General features: G+C 38.2%; 1 protein-coding gene across 1 annotated transcript in view; it reads right to left on the reverse strand.

The window, feature by feature from the left end:
* The window catches only part of GREB1 (growth regulating estrogen receptor binding 1), an 87,963-nt gene extending 76,298 nt beyond the window's left edge, over positions 1-11,665 (reverse strand). Inside the window, 1 exon segment of the mRNA XM_032104489.1 lies at positions 11,484-11,665. The gene's annotated coding sequence lies outside the window, so the exon portion shown is untranslated.
* Positions 11,666-17,283: the final 5,618 nt, after the last annotated feature.

Genomic DNA, 17,283 nt, shown 5'->3' on the forward strand with positions numbered 1-17,283 from the left:
TTCCTCTGTTTAAGAGAGTTGTCGATTCGACCACAGGTTTATTTTTAATACTTACATTACCATTTGGTTTAAGCATCTTCATATTGAATTAATGTTGTTTCCTTATGACAATAATGCAATTATGTGTATTCATGTGGTCTAATTAGTAAAGATTTCAAGTATATTCTAATTAATTATATACTCTTAGCAAAATGTGTGCAGCAGTGAATTCTAAAAATTGGGTTTATCAAATATTCCTAGAGACTGATCCATAGCCAGAAATTGTACTGAGTCCTCAGTCCCGCAAAGAATGTTTTTTACATTGTGTCTTCTTAGTTTAAAAAGGGCAGCAGCATTGCACAATGACACAGGCACTATCATTGGCTCTGAATCAGCTAAAAACCCCCAGAGTTTGCTTCACAGGAATTACCAGCACAGGCCCATTTCTAGGCTGCCTTCCTCTCTGTTGGTCCCTATTTTAGGCTTAATAGGCTCTTATTTTGCTCGGGCCCAGTTGATTACGCCAGCTGTTCACCATGAGAATTTGCAATGTCTCTGCAAAACTGAGGGTTTAAAGAGCTCTGATCTCTAAAAAGAAATCCAAAATAACAAGAAGCAAATAGTATTTCTTTTTCTCATAACATTTTATTGCATTTAGCACAAACAGCTCACAATAGCTGTTCCTCCACCAGTGTACTAAAAGGACGAATGGATTTGAAATATATTATCTTGAAAATGATGGCATAACACTTCCAGGCTTCAAAGTCAGTATTTCAAGCATGAATTGCATAAAATATCATCTCCCTCTTGTCTTTAAAAATACCTCAGGGTACATATAATACATTAATAAAACCAACCAAACAAAAACAATCAACAAACCAAACTTCTTAGCAACTGTTAAAGAAAGGTAGGGGGTTTGTTTTGTTTCGTTTTCTCAGATCAGTTCTCCATAAAATGTCCATGAAGGCAAAAAGGAATTCTTTGAAACGAAGGCCTCATTACTTATACGTTATGAAAAAAACATTAAAATTGATTTTTGGATGTGCAGTGTCTAATTTATAGGCTTGACTAATCTGCATTTTTAAAAACTAACAGATTTTTTTACTGGTTAGTGCAAATGTTATTGATCCGCTTTCTTGCTGAATTAATAGCACTATGATAGGACAACTCGCTTTCTCAGCTTTCCCAATGTTTTCCTGAAAAAGAGGCCTATTACATGGCAGGGGGCAAAGGACAGGCCTTGATAACACTGTTTAGACATTTCTTTGATGTCCACAGGCATCATCCTCGACAACTGACCACCAGAGACAAAAGAGTACTCTTAGGCTGCTGGAAATCCCAGCCATTCTTCTCACCACCTTTTGATATCCCAAGGCTTCTCTACCCTGACCTCTGCACTCTGACATCCCTATTTGAAGGATGGTCAGAAATGTCAAAAAATTCTTTCCAAATTTAGCCAATGAACTAAGGATTTATTTTGTTTTATCACAATTGCTTCATGTCCTAAGGTACTTGTGGGAATACCAAGAAGATTTTACAAAGAGAGTAGAAGGAAAAGTGTCAACAAGAAAAAAAACTTTTGAGTTTTTGGTTTTGAAACCACTCTCAAACATCTGCCTTCTAAAAGCCAACTGCTCTGTCTAAAATGCCTTGACAGTGCCATCATGATGCTTTGATTGTGCACATGTACCCACAGTATTTCTACCTAATCAGTGTCATAGAGAATTCTACTTCTAACACGCAGATGTTGCTTGCTGACATAACTTCACTCAATAAACATACACATTTTAAATGGTGTGCATGTTGTATGCTAAGGACTGATACAGATTTTTATACATTCATATTTTATAACATTTTTCAAACAGTGTTTCTCTCTAGACACCTGTGTTATTGATAATTGGAGCAGTTTTCCCATTTTCCAGAATATTTAGAGAATAATTTTCCACAAAACTACCAGAGATTACCATGGGTGCTTTTAAACAGTTTCATTTCCCACCTTTCTGAGGGATTGAAATTGAACAAAATGGTCAAACAGAAATAATACACATCCAGACAAAACCCTGGAAGTCAGGCAAACACCTAGAGAAGCACCCTTCTCCCCTTCATTATTATGGGAGGTCCTACTGAAAACCCACTCTAAATATGTAAGTGAACTCATATGTACAAGTAAAAACTCTTAACAAGACCAACCTACTGAGGATCCATACATATGCACAAATTTGGAGTTTAGCCAAACTAGTGACTATATTCGGTCTCTTGTGCTTTGACAACAATTTTTGTAGCACACTGCTAAAATATCATCCTGCCATGAAGTTCTATTGCTCGAAATGAGGACAAAGTCTGCTCCAAAATTTGATGGATTTCACAGTATACAATCTTCTAAACTAACTTTGGTTTAATAAACTATGCCCAAGTGGTAAATTGTTTGGCTTTGATTTTTTTTTAAACTGGCATTGATACTATTTTTTCCTACACTGACAATATTCCTCCTAATTTAAAAGTCAGTGATGTACCAGTGTTAATGCAACAGATAAAGGGTAACAGATAAATGTCAACATTTTAAAAATAAAACTATTCATCATTTATAATGCAAACACTGGGATTTATAATGCTTGTTTTAAAGCCAGTTCTAAATCACCTTATATTATCTGCTCAGCTTAGCCAATGTTTATTTACTTTAATGTCTGTCAGAAAAGAGTGAAACTGAATTCACAAAAGGAATGGTGTGGGATTCAAGCAGCCAAGAATCTTGACATCTTTAAAAACTCTCTTCTCCTCTATATTAGTTTACTACCATAAAAAAAATAAGGCATAAACCAGCAAGAAAAAAAGTAGCAAAGAGGGGGAAAAGATGTGTTTTTTTAGAAGTTTTAGAATTCATAAAGTTCTCAGACAAAATGCTGATGATAGCCATATAAGGGCTGTTCAAATTGATCTTTCTGGTTTTGGTGAGTTTTGAATTAAACCAGACCCCAAGGATTTCTGTTCAGTGATAGATCCTGAGGATTTATGTTCAATGTTTAATCGTGTTTGTTGTTTTTAAAATAAATTGCATGTGCTTAAACAGAACAGGGGGCCTGATTCTGAATCAGAGCCCTCAGAGCAGCTCCAGCAAGAATGTAAATTAGATAAAGTTAAAACAGGGGGAAAAAACTTAATGAACCCCAAGTCTACAAATATTTTCATTTAACTGAATCCTGACCATGGATCATTCAAACTACTTGTGAACAGGCAACATACGTACAAACCTAAGGTCATACCTATATAGCAAGAAGAAAATACTGAAAAATCAGTGGCACTAATTAAATGCACACAAGGCCATCAACAAATCTTCCACTTCTGGCAGTGCCCACTGAAAGATTCCAATCTATTTTATAGAGGCTCATTACTGCTCTGCTGTTGGAAATTATTGCCCTGCCAGTTTTACACACATTGTTTTCCTTGTGAGCAATCTCTGACCCTCTTTGGTAAAAAAAGTTAACACTGTTATAGTAATAAATCTTCACCAGCCCTATTAATTTCAAACAGAATGGATTAGGAGCCATGCACAGGAGCAGCTCAACTGGCACAGTCATCTCTCTGGCAGAAGTGCAGTAAGGAGTTATTAGGGGCAGGAACCATCTCAGCCAGCACAGTTGCAGTCAGAAGAGGATGTGTGAATAAAGCCTTAGTAAAACACACTAGCTTTTCATGTGCATGCATTTATACACAGCCCTGAGTGTTGGCAAATTCTTTGGCTGCAGTTACACTTAATTCTGATGCAGGTAGAAGATACAAGGAACAGATTATTCCTTTGCAGTCCTGCTGTTTGTCAGACTATTTCTCATGCATTGTGACAGCGTCTTTAGGAGTTTCCAGACTCTCATCACATAAACTAACAAATACAACTGTGAAAGCAATTTCTAATTGGATATATCAAAAATTGCACCTTAAAAAGAAAAGTTTATTTCATCCTGGACCCACAGAAGCACACAATGGAAAAAAAAACCAACCAAACCTCAGAAAGCTTTCCCTGTAGATTAAGATCTATTTGCAAATTTAAAGGGATCATTCTTACTGAGTAAAATTTAGCTTGAATTCAAGATAGCCTTTTTTCTTTAGAAAGTGAACACAGTGCCAAAGAAACAAAATTACATGCAAAAGCACTGCCACCTAGGAGTGAAAGGACAGCGAAGCAGTAGAGCTAATTTGAAATGGGAATAGCACCATCCATAAAGCTTTGTTTTCTTGCTGCCATCCTAGACACCATTACTTCACACCCAGACTGACCTGTCAGCACGACCATACACCTCTACTGTTACGAGCATCTGGCTCAGGAAGAGATACCAGGACTTTATGCCCAGGACTGGAGAATTGCCTGAATTCACACTGCAAGACCGTGTTCACATCACCTGATGCCAGGCCAAAGTGTCTCTGGGCCTCAGCTGGGCCTCCATGGCTATAACTATTTGTGTGTGGTCTTTTCCCCAGTCAGTTTCATTTCATTATTATGCAGGCTGTATTGAAGCTTTTATCAGAGCAGCTTTTTTTGGCATGGAACTAAAAGCATGCGATACATGAACGGGGATGTTGCATCACATTACACACAGAGTAGGAGACCTACTTCAGGAGTATTAGAGAATCGTGTGGGATTAGGAGAGTCATAAGTAATTGTGTCATACACTTTGCCTAGTGGGAGCACTCTTTGAAATAAATTAGCTCCAGAACAATGCTTAAGTTTTTCCTTGGAGAGAAATCATTGAATTTCTGTAAAAGAGAACCCAAGAGAGAATACTTTACACAGTGAACATTGTCAGTGGGCTGAAACCTGGGAATGAACTCAAGCCAAGTCACCTGCCCCACTTGCTGCACTCTTTTTCACACCAACTGATACTCCCAATTGGATCCCTCAGCTGACTTTGCCTTTCCCTTGTGCATATGAAATGCTGGCTGCATAACAGAAAGAAAAAAAATAAAGTAAGCATCAGAATATATTGGGAAACTTCACTGGATAAAAGAAAAGAAGACACACACACAAGGAAAGACATAGTAACATCTATAGAAGACTATCCACAATCACTGCCTGAAATTTCCAAATGTTAGTATTTTAACTGAAAAATGTAACCTGACCTTTTAAGATTGTAGGGATCCTTTAAGGCACAGTAATAACTAAATGCTAGAAATGCATAGGTATAATAAAGCATTTGCTTTTTTTAGGTACTTTAAAGTCATTATCTAGACCTTTATTAGGCACATCTATTTTATAACATATGCAGTGAGAAATTCAGTAGAAGACCTGAATTATAGCTGAAGAATATTACAATTTTCTAAGCTCTCTACTAATCAGCCAAACTGCAAATAAAGACATGTATCTACTCTGATATGAACAGTACCTGGGATCATTGGCTTCCCTGTATGGGAAGGCAGCCCATTAGATAGATTTAGCCGCCATACAAAAACATCCATATGCGTATTGATGTTATGGCTTGATGACTCAGATGGATGGGAGCACAAAATTATTCAGATTAAGCAATCTTCTAGATCATACAAAACATATGTGAATTAAGCTATAGAAATATATGGCAGGATCATATCAGAAAAAAGGAATACTCAGTGGTGGAGCAAAGACAGGTCCATTAAGGACTAGCAGGTCCATTAACCAAAGAAACTCATTAACACAGCTATCTGAACTGGTATGAATAAGACCAGTTTTTGCATCAGCAAACCCAATATCTGCTTAATATTCCCAAGGAAAATACTGTATTTCCCTTTTATTCTGTCACCAGTTCTAAGCACATCTTCCCAGAAAATGGCAACACTACCCGATTTCCTAGTTGTTCCTCCTATTATTCCTCTGAACAGGAGCCCTTCTCCCTTCTGTATTAAAGCTCCATGTCACAGTTAAACTGAAGAGGTAGGATTGTCAGTGTAGAGCAGACAATTAGAATAGATGGTCAGTCTACTGCTTGTAGACCAGTACATGAAATTAACAGCTTGCCAAAAATCCCTACTTCCATCTTCGCAGTCCACTAAAAGAAAATAAGATTATGATTAGGTTTGATGGAAAAGGAAGTAAATGGCAGAAGAATTAAAGATATGTAGAGCATGAAGCTGGAAATGCAGTTTACAAGATAGAAGTGGTTTAGTGCAAAGTAACCAAAAGTCTCCTTCTTTATGAAGGCCTCAAAGACAAAAGCTTTTAGCCATGAGTAGCTATGACAGAGCAGCTGAAGAAGCATGCATGCAGTTAGGCGAGGGTAATTTACATAATTTAAAACATATGTAGTCTGTCTAGGCTTTAAACTGTTGTTTATGTACAAATTGTAAAAGAGCATATAGTTCAAGCTGAGGCCACATGAACATATTGGTACTAATGTTCATCAGTGGGCTGATGTAGGCAAATAGAAGATACTCTAAAAATAGAAGCTGTTATAATTCTGTTCTTTCATCTCTTCCTTAATTTCCTTGCTGCCTTAGGCATGGAGAAAAAAGGCAGGTTGTCTTTTCTAAGTTAAAATACTGTGAAATTCACAGCTGACACTTCAAAGATGCTCAAGATAGTTACATAAATTCTATTTCATACAGAACAAAAGTCACTGTTATTTTGAAGACAAACTTCCCAAGATTCTTAAAAGATGACATCTTTTTGTAAGATGACAAGATGAGGGCTCAGAGTTATAGTACATGGGGTGTCATCAGACTAGCAGCCAGTCACCCATGGGGTTCAACAGAGCTCAGTTTTAGGGCCAGTGTTATTTAATATTTTTATAAATTATCTGGACAGAGAAGTAGTTTGCTGAAAAACCTAGGTAGGAGGAGCTGTGGAGTCAATCGAGGGTCAAGAGGCCTTATAGAGAGAGACACCTACAGAGATTAGAGAGCAGCAACAACCAAAGGAAATTTAACAAGAGCAAGTGCTGGATTCTCCATCTCGGATGGAGCAATCCTGGTTACACGTACAAACTGGGGTGGAGAGAAGCCCCATGGAAAGAGATCTGAGGGTTTGGATTAATGGAAATGTGAGTCTGTGCCCTGGCAGCCAAAAGGGCCAACCATGTCATGCGAGGCACAGCATCACAGCCATAGCAAGCCTGTCGAGGGCAGGGATTGTCCCTCCTTGCACTGCATTAGTGCGGCCTCACCTCAAATGCTGTGTGCAATTCTGGGTGCCTCAACTTAGGAAGGACATCAAACTACTAGAGTCTGTCCAGAGGAGGGTGACAAGATGTTCTCAAAGGCAAGACTTGAGGAGTGGCTGAGGTCACTTGGTTTGTTCAGCCTGGAGAAGACCAAGGGGGACCTCATGGTAGTACACAGCCCCCTCAGGGTGGACAGCAAAGGCAGAGGTGCCAACCTCCTCTCTGGTGAGCAGTGAGAGGTCAAAAGGGAATGGAATGAATCTGAACCAGGGGAAGACAGCATTATGTCGGACATTAGGAAAAAGTTCTTTACTGAGATGATGGTTGGACACTGGCACAGGGTCAGAGCACCAAGCCTAAGAGAGTTCAAGGAATGTCTGGATGCTCTCAGTCATATGATTTAGTTTAGGCTCTCCTGTGAGGAGCAGGGACCAGATGATCTATCTGTATGGGTGCCTTCCCAATCGAGATATCCTATGATTCTATGCTTTTACTATATATCTTCTTTCCTGTGGTGTTAATAAACTTTCTACAAATAATTTTTCATTTTTAGCTACTGCATAATTATATAAATATGCCATCAACATAATTACAGATTGCTTCTAGTACATGAAGTACTGCTGTAGTGTTTAACTAGAAGAAAGTTATTTTCTTCATATAACACTCAATCAGCATATTTCACAGCATATTTCCTACAGTATACACTGTCTAAATGGCAATTTTCTTTTACTGTTTCTTCAGAGATATACCAATGGCAATGTTACTTCTTAGACTTCCTTTATTCCTCACATAAACATTTAAGCATGAAAGGTAACATATGGATAATGGCAACTGAAGGCAGACTGAAAACAAACCAATGATCTTTGGAATCCTTAGGTGTAACTATAGAGGTACAGATACAAATACCTATAAAATGAGCATAAGTTTCTCATAAGAAGAAAAGAAAATAATATACTACAATATATACTAAGAAATACTACCATATGCTAAGAAAATAAGAATTTCATTAGTATAATGTAGTATTTCCTGCCACAGTCTGTGTAAAAGAAGTTTTGAAGTTTTAGTCAGATTTTCCAACTGACTGAATCATTAACCATCGTCTATGTGGGAAAAAAGCAAAGAAATATTCAGCTGTAGTTCAAGAAGCAATGCTTTCCCTGTGCACAGGTAGAATACATGAACACAGGCATGTTTTTGTGAAAGTAGGGATGTTTACACATAGATTTTGGTTTGTTTTCGTTCCACTAGCCTTTTATGCCCCTCATGTAGCTTTTATTCACATGAAATAAATCCCTGGCTGTGCCTGATCTCAGCTGAGAGTAAGTAGATGCTTTATTTTGTATGAAGGTGAAAAAAAGGAGTGACAGATCACTTATCATTCACTGTGCAGGCTTTGTATTCATTAGAAAAACCACAATCAATAAGAACCAAAGGCAATTTTCCCCTAAAGATAACTATGCCCAGCATCACTAGAGGGTCTGGGAGTCTCACAAGCTTTCATTTATTAATAAGAACCACCTTTGAAAGTTTACAACTTCCTAATCCAAATTTTGCTTTACTTAACTCTGCTATGTAAAATGCCTTTTTTTTTTTTTTTTTGTTATATAAAACTATACTGTTTTTCTCATGGTTACTTTTACAGTGTGCAAGTTCCATAAGCTTCAAATGCAGAAAAATTGCAAATGTCTGACTTTGCCACTTTTCACATTTTATACAGCAATCACTTCTGGGTTTTGGGGACAGGTGTTGTTTTATTAAAAGAGAAACTATGGAAGCCAGTAATTTCTTATACAGAGTATATTCTTATGCTTTAACAAGGAAAAACAGAATTCAAACCATTGTTTTTAACTTGCTATTTCACATTAGAAAACTCTTTCCTTAACTTTGTGCATATTATGCATAGTTTTATTGAATAACATGAAATCTCATCTGAGAGATTTGGAACTATTGTATCCAAAGACAGACTACCCTAACAAGGTATTTAAAGACAGACACAAATAGACAGTAGACTCGAGGCGTAAGTGAGAAGAAAAACCGTATATTCCCAATACCAAGGAATGCACACGTTTTTAACAGAAAATAAAAACATTGTGCCTAATTGATATTCACAAAGCAAAGATGATCAGAGCCTAAGTGAAATTCCATTCCTAAATCATTCCTTTCTGGGCTTGTGCTTATTACATCTTCTGTCAGGAGCTAATCTCACGTGACAGGCCTGATCCAAAGCCATTTGAAGTCTATGGAATGTCTCTTCCTGACTTCAGGGAGCTTTGCATCCAGCCCTTATAAACTTCAAGAACAATACAATTCATGGAAAAGTTGTTTTAAGAGAACAATAGCTAACTATTGTCTCAATAGAAAAGAATGTTAGCGTCAAATGAAATTTACCTGCAATGGTAGATTTGTGTTAGGCTTCTTTTGTTAATGTTTCTTTATACATCTAACACAGCTAAAACTTTCCAAAGTGAGAACATGTCATTTCTTTAACAGAAGCCACAGAAAATCAAAACTGTAATAAAAACAAAAACAAGCAAACAAACAAAAAAAAGAAAAATAAAAAGATCATTTTGTACTAAGGAAACAAAAGATCACTTTTAGGCCTCAATTAATTCAATGTTTACTTAAATAGCTGTACATTAAGGACAAAGCAGAACAAGAGGTTTCAAAAATATATCCACTGTTCCTGAAGTCAGCAAATCAAAAGATAGATTAAAGAGAAAAAAACAACCAAACAAACCCAAACTAGTATAAGCAAGGGGGTGGGCTGACAGGAAAGCAAGTTATTTTGTGTTTTCTGTTCTAATAAAAATCCTGATTGTCTACTAACTTAAGTAAATTTCAAAGCTAGAGCTGACAACTACCACACCAGACGTGGTAACCAGTGTCAGACTGTTACTTATATTCTGAAAATAATAATATAACTGAAATAAGCCCAGAAAGAGCAATTAAGATCATTGTAAAAGCTGGTGGAAGAGAAGTCCCATTGCTGGGATGTGGCTTTTCTCTCATTTGTAAGAAAAATGAGGCAATGTAGACCAGTACAGAACCTGATGTTGATCCACTTGTACCAGTAAATTTACACTGATGAAAAAGCAAATCAAACTGAAGTCTACCACCTCCAAGTTCCCAATGCACCAGAGAGGTGGTTCCAGCTTCCTCCCTCACACATCAAATCAACTCACTACAGCTATTTTAGTTAGCTAATGTTGAGATGAAAACATAAAAACTTCCAATTAAGCACAAATATTCCAGAATGTCCAGCTTTGGAAAATGATTCTATATTTCATTGAAAACAAAACAAAACAAAACAAAAAGTCATTAGGTCCTAAAGACTCTCATTCATAAGACATACAAACCACTGTTAATTTTCTCTGCAGGTGGTTCAACATGTTTAACAACAAACACTGGCATTATAACTTTTATTAGTTAATAGTTTTCAGAAGAGTCTATGAAGTATTAGATCTAAACAAATGTAGCCCATACCTCAAAAAGTAAAGTAAATGAGACAAAGCACAAGCAAAAGGCATACATCAGTTTCTGCAATGTAGAGATGCTATAGTTTGTCTCCTTCATTTAAGCTCCCAGTATCCACAACTGAAAATAAGCATTTCACTTTATAAATACACTTAATCAAATTGCTGATTTTTTAGTCTAAGTGGATGAATTACACAAAAGTAGAAATTTCATTTCAGGCCAGTACAAAATTGTGGTTTGGTTTTTTTCCCTAAATGAAATGAAACTGTATTTCTCACGTCAAATACCATACCTTGTTTTGGTATCACAAATATTTTCTTCAAATAATTGTCAGCCCATTTTGTTTGACTTTTTAAATCACATTATTTTCGGAATTTTGCCCTTTTTTCTTGTTGTTTGCTACTAACTGCATTTTTGAACTGAAACATTGTCCTAAAATGAAAAATAAAACTTTCAAGTAAAAAAAAGTCAAAACAATATGCAGACTTCAGCTTTTCTTTTCTTTTTTTCTTCTGGCATGCACAAAGTAATGAATTGTTTTGTTCACTCCAAAACTATATTTTGGGTAAATAAACCATTTGTATCCTTTGTTAAGTCTCATTTATCCATGTATCAGTTTTGCTCCTACACTATTCTCTCCTCTTCCTACACAGGCAGTTGGGACACAAACTGCCCGCACCTAAAATATTGCTGGCTGGTGTCCCGATCCCCTCGGACCTGCTCTGCTCCCCTCTTACTCCGTTCCTGTTGCTGCTGGGACCAACACTTCCCTAACCTTCGGGAGACCTGGGCTTCCACTTACCCCCCTGCCGTCTCTGAGCATTCCCAGGTGCTGATAATCTTTTCTATTGTTGCTGCTGCTTCCCCTTATTTTGGCAGAAGCTACAGCTTTGCAAGTTGCATGGATCTTACCTCTGAGACCCTCTTTGTTGCTCTGTCTGCGACCACGCTGGAAGCAGGGAGTGATGGATATTAGGAAAGCATGAGGCTCCCCTCGCTGTTTAGCAAGCGTGGTCTGCAAAGAAAGATAGAGATGCTGCTCTCTCCTCCTCCTCCCCCCTCGCTGTCCCAGCTTCCTCCTCCCTCCTCCTTGCTCCCTCCTTCCTATCCACGAGCTCTAGCTCTGTCTGTGTTCCCACACAATGCGCTACCTCTCAGCACCAGCTACCTAAGGTCAAGAATACAACCCCTCACCCTTCCCCCGCCTTTTCCTCTCCGCCCAGGCATCCTCACCCCTGCTTCCCACGGAATATGGTATCTTCCCAACCAGACGTGCCTTATTCGGCTCTGGGGTCTAAAGAGCAGACAATTTCAGCAGCCCCGGGGAAAACAGAGTTATAAAACAGAAGATGCATGGGGAAGACCAGGGATATAAAGGGAAAGTGGAAGACGTTTGAAGAAATTGGAAACTTTGGGAGTTTATATGTGTCTTTAAAAAAAAAAAAATCAACTCCCAGTAGCCAAAGCCTGACACTTGGAGATTAGTTTAAGAGATCTATACAGATAAAGAAAAGTGCCCTGGATAGCTAGTTATCTCCCAAATCCAGCTTACCTATTGTTTATGCTCTTTGTTTCTCAAGCTTTATTCTAAATAGCTTTTTTGTAAAGAAGCTTCCAAACTTTTCCCCTGCAAAGCCATACTTAAATACCAGCACACTCTGATGATGCAATAGCAAATGAAAGGGAAAAAGGAACCAGTAACAATTTTTAAGATTATAAACTATCAAATAACCCCTTTAAGGTCACAGAAAACACAAGCATAAGTCCTCTGATTTTTCAGCTTGAATGACAAATGGTCTTTTTTCACTTTGAGCAGTTATGGTGACCAGAAGCACTTTCGGGCGACCAGTATGTGGCTCCCAAAAATCACATATAATTACAGCTGACCAGCATGCTTTTCTTAATTTTAGACACATGATAAAGCAGTCCTTCTAAAGTGTTTACGTTTGTTACAGAGACTTTGGAGAGAGGTAGGTGATGCTAAAGACTTCTAAAAAATCTTGATTGCTAAAGGTTACACACCTTATTTAGGTGGACAGGATCTCCCTCTGGAGGCCTTGAGGGGCTCCTGGCTCTCTCCAGTGATGTATGGTTACCAAACCACACAGATAACAGTACCACTCCTAAGCTGTACTAAGGACTAAGCCAGAGTTTTTGTTTTAAGAACAGGTAAACTTCAGAAATAAAGACGATTTAAATGAGGAGAGAGAATCAGATTTCTATGTATTTTGGTGCTAAAATACCTTGTAATATCATCTGGATGCTTTTATAGAACACTCCAGAGATGTCACATTATCAGCACAATTTCTGAAGGTCAAAACTTCTTTCTGGTCAGCAAAGGAAGCTTCAGAATGGACAGGTCATTTGGAAGTAACATATCACCAGGACTGGAGTTTTTTTTACACAAAATACAAAGCTGCTGAACCACTGGCTATAAGATTAAGACATATATATAGCTTAAACCAACTTCAATACTACAAGAGTAAGTGGATCACCAATGGCTGACTGATGAGGTGAACACTGCTGTAATGAAGCTTGATGCCTTGTACAGAACAGAACAGAGAAGTGACAGAAAACTATTCAGGATACACAAATGTAGACTGTGAAGTGTTGCAGGTGTATCTCATAGTAGGGGATGATTGAAAAGGCAGGTTCAATTAAGTACTAATAAATGAAAAACAGTGGATGTGTATTACTGCAGGCCTAGGCCCTAGGGTGCCTAGGGTGTATCACCGTGTCCCGCAGCCGTAGAGAGGAAGAGGAGAGAAGATGCAGCAGGCAGGAATTGTGCAGCAAGATTGGTTTATTTAATTATTTTACAAACTCTTTTATAGACTTTTTTCTTCATGGTCTAATTGGACAAAGGACCAGCCACCCCTTGGGGGTGATTGGCCAAAATCCTAAACATCCATTGTCAAAATATTTTTCTACTATACCATAAACAAGACTTTTCAAGGTTGCAGGTGGCTTGGTTGTTTACATAACTCTGCTGCCTCTTCTGTGAGAGAGAAAAGTCTCTCACGGACTTAGAAAATAGCAAGAAAATCCTTGCTAGCAGCATTTTTGTATCTACAGATGTGCAAGAAAATATCTGCCTTGTGGCTCTAACAAGCCATAGTGGCACTCAGAGCCAAGATGCTGACAGTATGGGTACTCTACAGAGATTTGGAGATCAGTGGGAGAACAAAAGCAGCTAGCCAGAAGAGTCATCTGTCCAGAGAGCGGGAGAAGAATGGTCAGGGAACTAAAGCTGGGTCCAGCTCTCCTCAGTCTCTCCAGTGCAGGAGCACACCAGAGGCAATGGGCATGCCAGTGGCATGAAGTGCAGTCCTTTCTCCTTGCAGCAGACAACTCTTTCTCTTTGAATCAATGTTTTTGCCACTGCTTCAGCCAACAGCAGCAGCCACAGAACCAGGCAATCCCAAACACACTTCCTCCTTACTATCTGCTTTTGTCCAGGTTCAGGGAAGTAACCTGGCACAGAGAGAACGGAGGGATGTTGCTCCCAAAGCCACACTTCACAACACCACCCTTTGATGCTTTTTTCCCTGCTCTTGCTGCAGCTGCCAACTGTATGTGCATAATGATGGACTCCTACCCACTTAGTAAAGAGTGGGTTTGAGCACCATAGACAGTTTTCTGAAAACAGCTCAATGCTCCCTAGTTGCCCAAAAGGCACACACAATGTTTTAAGAAAAGAATAGAGAATAAAGAAGAAAATACCAGTTTAACATTGCATTAAGTCTACACTTTAGACTTCTTGTACCCTGACTGGATATCTGATCATGGGATCATAGTTAGCATCTTTGAAGGGACCACTGGAGGTGTCTAGCCCAATCTCACAAAGACAGGTCAGCTATGCAGTGAGTTCACTTAGGGCTTTATCCAGTTGTGTCTTGGAAACTTCCAAGGATGAAGACTACACAACCTCTCTGGACAATCTGTTCCACGATTTTATTGCTCTCATGTTGGGGAAAAAACTTTCCTTTTCCCCTTTCTTTTTTATTTCCCCTTCAGATTACAATATTATTCCTTTCAAATGTCACATTTGAAAAGGCTACAGCAGAACAGAAAAGCAACATACAAGAGTGACTAGACATTTGAAATAACTTCCACACAAACAGGTTACATAGGTTAGGAGTCTTCAGATTGGAAAATTGGTAACTGAGCTGATAAATATCTATGAAATTGAGAATAATATGGAAAAAGTGAACTTAAAAGAAATTCTTCCAGTTTCCCATAAAACAGGAATTACAGAGCACCAAATGGCATGATTAGGGAACATATTTGAAACAAAAACGTTATGTTTTTTCTAACAAGTTGAAATTATAGAACTCACTGCTGTAGAATGTAAAAACTGATCATTTTTACTTTCCTATAATTATATAAATTATCATTTAAAAATAATAATTTATTATTATTTATTAGAATTTGCCTTCTGATCAGAACCAACTCAAGGTGAAGAAAAGGAAGCTCAAGAAGACCTTATCATTCTGTACAACTACCTGTAAGGAGACTGTAGTGAGGGGGGTGTTCATCTCTTTTTCCAAGTAATAAGAGATAGGATGAGAGGAAACAGCCTCAAGTGGCACCAGAGGAGGTTTAGATTGGCTATTAGGGGAAACTTCTTCACCAAAAGGGTTGTCAAGCATTGGAGCAGGCTGCCCAGAGAAGTGGTTGAGTCGCCATTCCTGGATGTATTTAGAAGATGTGCCAGTGTGACACACAGTGACATGGTTTAGTGGTGTACTTGGCAGTGCTGGGTTAATGGTTGGACTTGATGATCATAGAGCTCTTTTCCAACCTAATGCATCTCTGATTCCAAGGTTCCTCAGTACTGCAGGCAAAACTGCATTTTGCCATTCCTCAATGGTAAAACAATGAGTAATGGTAAAACAATGGTATTACCATTCTATTTTGTTGTGGTGGAAATGTGAGAGGATGGGAAGGACAAGAAAAGAGGCAGAAAAGTCTGCTTAGCTTTAATCCTCTGGGGCTGGAGGTGATCTCATCTTGCTGGAGGCCTGGGACCTGTTTACAAGGGGTGTTACTCCCTGCTGGTAAGACATGGAAGCACTGGGGCTGGACTAGCAGAGCATGGAAGAATGCAGATGCCTCAAAAATGGAAACAAGTGCTTGAGTTTTTCCAGTGGTTTCTGCTTTTCCAGCATCTGCCTACAGCTTGCCCCTGAGTGGCAGGTAACCCACTTTCCCAGAATCTCTTTCTCCTCCATCTTCCCTCAGCACAAGCAGGTGCCCCAACATTTCTCATCCATTTCAAGTTCTCACTGCTATGAGATAGTGAGAAACTGGAGGAAAGGATGGCAGTGGTCAACCAACTTCCCTGATAGGTTTGAATGACTTTTATGCATCTAGACACAATCCCACCATCAGTGAATGTGCTAAATCATAAATCTCAGTGTACACATAACAGCGAGCTACTCTGATTTCACGCAAGCACTGTAGAACACTTTCTCATAAGACAAAATTAAATAATAAAATAAATTTTAAATAAAAACCCACCAAAACCAACAAAAAATATTAACTTCAAGGATACTTTGAAATTCAAGATATAAAGATAACCACTTTATGAGGACACACTTCAACTTTTCCACACATTTAAAGCTAACAAAATTAAATAAATCAGTGAATTTTACACCACCTCTGCCACAGAAAAAATACAAACAAAAAATATAATAATGCCCTTTTGCAACAGGAGTCTTCTTCTGTTGATAAACTCCTTAGTATGGATGAAAACTTCCACCAGGTTCTGTAAAGACCTTTCCCTAGAAACCCTGAGGCTCTGTCAGATGATGGCAAATGGCTTGCTGCCAAACTTCCAAACCTTCCTAAGAACACAATATTCACTGAACCTTTTCAGTAGGACACTGGTGTTCATATACAGCAAGCACTTGCTATTTACACAACCCTAATGTCACCTTAAGGGTCCTTTCTCCATCTATATAATTTATTTTCTGAATTACACATAGAAGAAGCAGGAGGTTCAGTTTCTGTCATGAGCTAAGCCCTACATCTCCAATGTGATACCACATCCATGATTTTTAAGTGTCATTCAAGATATGACAAAAAGGAATGCTGTTTAGCACTGTGCTGCTCCAGTCCGATTAACTGACTCAATCTTCCTCATACTCACACAAAAAAAGTGAAGAAATAAGAGATCTGCCTTCTTAGATTAAAGGATGACTACTTGCCATGTATACAAGAAGAATTTTTTTTCAGGCAGATTAAGCTGAGCACATCAAGAAAATTCTACTATTGCTGGAAACAGATTTAAGTCATTACATTTTACAACATAAAAATGTATACCTTTGTGCAGCAGTTAGGACCTTAGGGAGGCTTGGAAGCTTATACAGACTGACATACTAATATACAAAAATATGGATAACTCTATAAGCCCAAGTAGTTTGAATAGGTATTTACAGCTATTGCTGTCTTTCATCGTTTTGTACTTTTGCACTTTTGCAGGAAGTTATTTCCTCTGGCTCATCTTTTCAGCATGTGCACCTAATGCAAGATCCAGTTACAAGATTATTAACATGAAAGGGAAGATTGCATTTGATACAGAATTGTAGAGTTTTACAGAAGGTGGCCTTGGCTTTAACTGCAGAATGTTGCAACCACTATGTACATAAAGAAAAAAAAAAGGTATCATAAAAGGTTATAAAGGTACCTGATAGGGTATATATTTCCA

This window comes from Corvus moneduloides, chromosome 3 (genome assembly GCF_009650955.1).
Source record: "Corvus moneduloides isolate bCorMon1 chromosome 3, bCorMon1.pri, whole genome shotgun sequence".
Lineage (NCBI taxonomy): Eukaryota > Metazoa > Chordata > Aves > Passeriformes > Corvidae > Corvus > Corvus moneduloides.